Raw genomic sequence first — 7,500 nt, 5'->3', positions numbered from 1 at the left:
TCATTCATTCATTCATTCATTAATCTTTTCATTCATCATTCATTCATTCATTCATTCCGAGACCGAACTGAGACTGAAGTAAGATTTGCTGTCGAAAATATGATGATTTACTTTTTAAACGAAGCTGTCCCTGAGGGATTGATAATGATTCATTCATGCATTTTGTCATTCATTCATCCATTCATTCATTCATTCGAAGACAGAACTGAGACTGGAGGTAAGATTAGCTGAGGAAGATATGATCATTAAATTTTTTAGGGATACCGTACTTCAGGAATTGTTAATGATTATTTCATTCATTCATTCATCCATTCATTTCTTCATTCTTTCATTTATTTTATTCATCCATTACATTCATTCATTCATTTATTTATTCATTCATTCTTTCATTCATCTATTTATTCATATATTCATTCATTCATTCGATTAAAACACTGTAAAACTAAAATAAAAGCATTTCACTTTTGTTCTTTCAGAAATACTGTACTCAATGATTAATGTGGTTTTCTTTTCTCATTTATTCATTTATTCATTAACACAGAATTTACTTAAATATATATGGTTGACAATTTAATAGCTATGCAAGTCAAGAGAGTGAATGATCTTTATAATTCATTCATTTTTAGCTCTCTCGCTCTTCTGGGTACACAAAGGAAAGTTTACAATATTTTCCAAATATTCTATTTCGCCCAATCACTCGTTATTGAATAGAGTCGCTAAAACCAAGTTTTCCATTGTGGTACTATCTTTCTGAAGTAGAACGAATCGAAAACTGATTTAATTTGTTGGTTTATTCACTTACTCGTTATTCATCAATTAACGCATTGTTGGCCAAAAAGCATTTTGTTTATTAACTATGCCCTTACGTAATGTTGAAATTCAATGAAAAGCTCCAATTATTCCTTCATTTATTCATTCTCCTTCGGTCCCTCATCCAGTAATTCATTCTTTATCTGATAATCATGGGATTAGCGAATAATGCATAATACCGTTTACACAGAAACCGTCAATTGCTTCAGTTCAGCAATTAGTTTCTTAGCTTCTCTTTTCCTTTATTGAATCTTTGTTTCTTATTTCTCCTTCCATCCATTCATCTTTGTTTCTCTTTTCATCTACTCAATCTTTGTTTCGTTTTCTTCTATTCAATCTTTGCTTCACGCCCATCCTTTCATTCTTGTTATCTGCAACTACAGTTCAGTTTAGAGGAATGTTGCGATAAATCCTGAGACTGACCAATACTGATAGAAAAACAGGTCTCAGTGATTATCCTTATTTCTACCACTTCCTTACGTAACTCATTAGCTAATTTAAAAACAATACAGAAACAGCGTGAACGTCAGATCATGTGTTCTGGTAGTGGTAGACAAGGCATCAATAGCTAACAAAGAATTTGTATTAAAAACTGATGTCCATACACAGTTTTGTTTAGAAGCACAACACCAAAAAGGCACATTGGAACTCAGTACCCATGATATCAGTAGTAGGCTTCACTTTCTATTAATTTTATTCATAATCTTATTTATGAATGTACGGAATGGTTTTTTTTTTATATATATATAATCACCTTATTCTTAAATTTGAATCATTCAAAAAGAATGATAGGCCATGCTATGACTTTACGTAGATTTTTTCAGTTTTGAAGGGAATTTCTTAATTAATTCATTATCTTTTCTGCATGTATACACTCATCCACGTCTTCACATACTAACTGCAATTCATTTACATAACTATATTTTATAATAATGGAAACGGATCATGTCAAGATTAGCGAACCCACTATTTTTCAAGACAATATTATACTACTTTGATGTAAAAAAAAGAAGATGAATTATATATATATATATATATATATATATATATATATATAAATTATTCATCACTGATGTCAAGTTAAACTTGTTGGTTGTTAGGTCATTCATTCATCCACTAATTCATACTGAGTATGATTAGAACTCATTCATCAATTCAGTACTAAGGCATTTAGTATGAAGACTTATTGCTGAGACCCATTTGGTCCATTCACTACTACTGTAAATCTACAAATGTATAAGTACTCTTATTATTTAATCTCAGTCATCATTCATTCCCCGATGTAGCAATTTTTGGTTCATTCACTACATCCTTAAAAACTTAACATGTCTCAAATCTTATACTTCATTCCCTCATTCAAATTTTCATCCTTCATCCCTAGGTGAAGTTTGTTTGTTCCGTTTGTGTGATCCATCATTTCGTGTTAGTTTTAGTTTGTGAAAATCCTTCCATTCCCTTTTGTGTTTATTTTGCGGCCTCGCACGAGTGTTGGAGGGTGAATTTTATTATTGCCGTTAGACCATTCCATACAGTGAATTTAAAAGGTAATGAAAATGTTGTTATAAATGTGCGGTTTTAGACAACCTTTTCCTGGATACTTTGTCCGCCAAATCTAGCTTTTATCTTTTTAATAAAACAGAATGGTATTAATAGTGTTTGTTGTCAACGCGGCGATGGCGCTATTACTTTCATACATAGCGTAATAAAAGACCAATATTTTGGGGACGTTAATCTATGAAATATCTAAAACGTTCATTAATCTATAAAATGTTTTCACCACACCTTTTCCTGGAAGCGAGAGAGAGAGAGAGAGAGAGAGAGAGAGAGATAGAGAGAGCTTTGTTCACTTCCGTGATGATAAATTGATCATTTATCATATTATATTATCGGATGCTGTTGAAATTAGGTCATATTGCAGTCGAAGCTCTGAAAAAAAAAATCCGTGAGGTTGGAGAAAAAGGCTAATTTTCGTCATTTTTGGATTTTTATGCGCAATTATGAGACATCACGCAATAATACTATTAGATATTTTGCTCTGAACGCTGATACACTGTGTTTACATTACAAAAGAACACTTTCTTGTGGGTTGTGGATCCTAAGAGAGAGTAAGTAAATCTAAGTACAGCTTAAGGATGCCAGTAGAAAGAAAAATAAACTTCTTTTCTACGTCATATAGTTCACCAGTTTAGAGAGGCGCGTGGATTTTGTAGTCATATACGTCTAATGAAACTACACAAAGAACTATAGTAGATTCACATCAACCGTGCATCTGATGTCTAGGCTAGTCCCTTACGACGCTCCTGATTGGCTGTTGATAAGCCAATCACTGGCCTGGAAACTCTCAGGCTCTCTCGAGAGTTCATATAGGGAGGATGTGTGTTCCGCCTCTCCTATGAGGAAGAATTTTGAAAGACGTATCCCTCAGGAGAGGTGGAACACACATCCTCTCTATGTGAACTCTCGAGCGAGACTGAGAGTTTCCAGCCCTGTGATTGATTACAACAGCCAATCAGGAGCGTCGTAAGGGAATGGCCTAGACATCAAATGCACGATTGATGTGAATCTACTATACTAGTAAGATACTGAATCTGAAATGTGAGAATCAATGCATTTGGCAGAGGAAAGAGAAAAAACTCCTGATCGAGTTTGCGTTTCAGAAGAGAAAGCTTGGTTTAACAAAATTGAAGACGTGGCCAAAGGACTGAGGAGCACAAGTGTCAGTATATAATAAAAGAACGTGTGGTGAGAAACAAGTTTGTTGTTGCTGTTGTAGTGTCAGAAGAAGGCGAGTGAGTGGCGTCATGGGTGTCTCTTGACACTGAGTTTAGTCTCAAATATTGATCCAAAGTTTATTGGTTACTGTTGTCGAATATATTTATATATATATATATATATATATATATATATATCTATATATATATATATATATAGATATGTATGTATGTATAATATATATATATATATATATATATATATATATATATATGTGTGTGTGTGTGTGTGTGTGTATATATGATATATATAATATATATATATACTATATATATATATAATATATACACACGCACACACACACACAATCATTGAGACACAACTCAGTGTCAAGAGACACCCATGGATAATACAGTTCTTACACAACAAAAACAAGAAAAATAAAATAACTAAGAATAAAATATCACAACAAAGTGAGAATAACTTATAGCAGCAACCGTCGGTGCAAAAGTCAGATGATAGAATCGGCCTTGATTAAACAGAGACAGGTAATGAACATCTCAAAGAGGGCATGGGATTCAGATGTCAGTGATAAAATTTTCCTTCAAACAACGCTTGAGAGGATTAAAGAAGAATTATCAGTGGGAGTGACCTAGATACGCTTAACTGTGTTTGTATCTCTTGGTATAAATACCGCCTTTTCTGTAACCTTTCTCACTAATCTACGTAAGAAGAGAGATGGCAGTCTCTGAAATATATACTTTTTCTATATTTTGAGATCTAAACACAGTTAAGCCTATTTAGGTCACTCCCACTGATAATCTTCTTTAATCCTCTCAAGCGTTGTTTGAAGGAAAATTTTTATCACTGACATCTGAATCCATGCCCTCTTTGAGATGTTCATTTACCTGTCTCTGTTTAATCAAGGCCGATTCTATCATCTGACTTTTGCACCGACGGTTGCTGCTATAAGTTTATTCTCACTTTGTTGTGATATTTTATTCTTAGTTATTTTATTTTCTTGTTGTTGTGTAAGAACTGTATTATCCATTTTGTTTGTTTTTCTTCCTCCCCATGGTTTGTCTATTTAGTAATTGCCACTAATGACCATTCTGTCTTTTCATATATTTGTGAGTGAGTGGTGCTGTCACCGTGGCTGTGTCGGAGATTTTTTTCAACTGAAGGAGGCAGTTGATCTCTGAGCCTCATTACTCCTGGTGACTGTTGGATTTGCTACGAAACGCCTGTTTGGATATACGTACTGTTATTCTTGAAGGATTACTCTTCATCCTGCCTCACCCTCGGCTCAGTAAATATCGAGGGGCTTAATATTTTTGGAATGTTTCAGGCGATCTTTGTGATGCCCTTGGCTAGGATTTATTTTGGACGTCCCGGGTTTTTCTGAAGGATCATCCTCGAGGACGTAGGACCGCCGATGTATGGGTCCTGTGGAGTACCATAGATATATATATATATATATATATATATATATATATATATATATATATTATATATATATATATATATATATATATATATCACTTTGCCACCTCACTTTTGTCTCTGGACGCAGAGGCATATAAATATTTAGAGATCACGGCTATAACTCCAGTGTTACGGAGGACAGAAACATAAGTAATTAAAGAGATCACGGCTACAACTCCAGTGTTTCGGAGGAGGGGAACCACCGTTAGGTTCATTTAGTTTGTAATTGATAGGTTGATTGCAGGTCCACAATAATATCGCATGTGAAGTATATAAAGTGTTTAATGAAATAGCTTTCGAACCCTGCACCAGGTTCATCCTCAGCAAAGTGAACACTTTGCTGAGGATGAACCTGGTGCAGGGTTCGAAAGCTATTATATTAAACACTTTATATACTTCACATGCGATATTATTGTGGACCTGCAATCATTGTTATCATTTTCGACACTGAAAATTGTGCCCATTGATAGTTATTCTTACTTTCCGTATACCTTCTCCTGTCTGAACCCCCTTCCCCTTTTTGGATGTATCTTTGGTTTACTATCTTCATATAAATAGTTTCAGGGTGATTGGATTTCATTATTATATGTATTCCGAGGTTCAGGAACAACTGTCTTGATGTTTTTTGTATTAAATTTAAGTGTTTTTGTGGTGTTTCGTTTTCCCCCATGAATTGATTTTTGCACTCTTGATATTATTTGAGAGCTATTCCACTGATTGTGGACTTAGCTTGTGGTTGTGAACAGTTTGGTAAGAAAGGAATTTAATTTTTAGTAATCGCTGAAAAGGACCGTTTCATTATACATGACAAAATCAACTTTATTCTGTGACTATGGTCATTTAGATGGTTGAAGATAGCTGAGTTCTGTTGTCCATACTAGAATGACCGTTTATGTTGTATTAATCTCTGGGGAAGTGATTTTCCTGTAAAACCGATGTAAGATTGGTCACAGTTCAGGCATGGGATTTCGTAAACCTCTGTGTCCTTGGGGGATGTCTTTTGTTGGACGTTAATCAGGGATTTGGCTAAGGTATTTGGGTAGGTAAAGGCAAAAGGGTTAGATTTTCCGAGAGCCTGGGTCACCGTCTTAATCCTGTGCAGGTGTGGAATTTTTATTTTATTGTTGTGTGTCTCTCTGTTAATAGAAATTATACTTAGAATAATTGCATATTTATCTTATCTTTTCACGGTTTAAGCAACAAGGAATATAGAATGTGGTAAACAATAGAAACGGCAAGTTCTGAGTGAGGCTATTATGTAACTTATTCGGTGTTACAAGTGAAACATGAAAGTTACGTATGTGAGGAATGTGGTGAGGAATTAGTTAAGGTTAATGATGCAAAGGTGTTGGGAAATAGACCAAAATTCATCAAGTGAGATGTTGTGGTAGGATAGGAAAGTGTGCCTGAATGACTGATAATATTATTCACTATATTCGTCCAGAGGAGAGAAATGTTCCAGACCATCGGATAAGAGACTTAATAAGTGTCTATATAAAAATTTGGAGGCATAACATTATTTGGTATACCGAGGGAAATTCTAGGAGTGTTTTGATTGAGGTGACACTACAAAAAGGTTTATCAGGGCAAGAGCAACTTATGTTTACAATAGGAAGGAGAATGTTCCGAAACAGTTGTGTGGGAAGTTTGAGGATAAAGGAACATAAATATATATGACTGAATTGGTACTCGTAGATTGGCGATGTGAAGAATGCAGTGGATGAATGGTGCAGAAGTAAGTTTGTTATGTGATGATATAAGTTTTAATGAATGAGATGTACCTCGTGTTATAATTAGGTCCAAGATAAAGGCCTGCTATATTTACGTGTCTCTTTGCTATTAGTAGTTATGGAGTGATCAGTAAAGTCTGAGAAGGAACAATGGCAGATCCCCAGTTTATGGGTGGGAAACTTGTGAATGGAATCTGGAGCATTTAACGTTAGTGAAAGATAAAGTATTAATTAGCTATAGAATAGAGAACCTACAGTAACTAGTGAGAGAATTTGATAGCGTTCTTAAGAAGAGAACATTAAAAAAAGACGCTATCAGCATGAGTAAGGTCATGCTAATAGCATGAAATAGAAGAGAGAAATATAAAACAAAAAATGTTGAGCTTGGTTGACAGAAGACCGGAAATTGTTGATTCTTGTAGGTATCTGTCAGTAAATATTGAATGAGAGAAGAGCTTAACCACAGAATCAGAACAACAATGAAGATCAAGAGAGAGAGAGAGAGAGAGAGAGAGAGAGAGAGAGAGAGAGAGACTTAGGAGAAAATCAGGTATCTGGTGAAGTAGTTTGCTTGCTTAAGAGGTCCTTACTTAAGAAGGTAATGCCTTGATGTTAAATACAAATGAAAGTAATCTATTGAGATTTATTAAAGTCTGTGCAACATATGTTGAGTTAGAAGTGCTGGCGGGGTGAGAATTGTAAAAAAAAAAAAAAAAAAAACAAATTAATTATTCATTAAAATTATATGTTAACAGAAAAGTCA

Source organism: Macrobrachium nipponense, chromosome 9, assembly GCF_015104395.2.
Source record: "Macrobrachium nipponense isolate FS-2020 chromosome 9, ASM1510439v2, whole genome shotgun sequence".
Lineage (NCBI taxonomy): Eukaryota > Metazoa > Arthropoda > Malacostraca > Decapoda > Palaemonidae > Macrobrachium > Macrobrachium nipponense.
Note: the sequence above shows the minus strand (reverse complement) of the source record.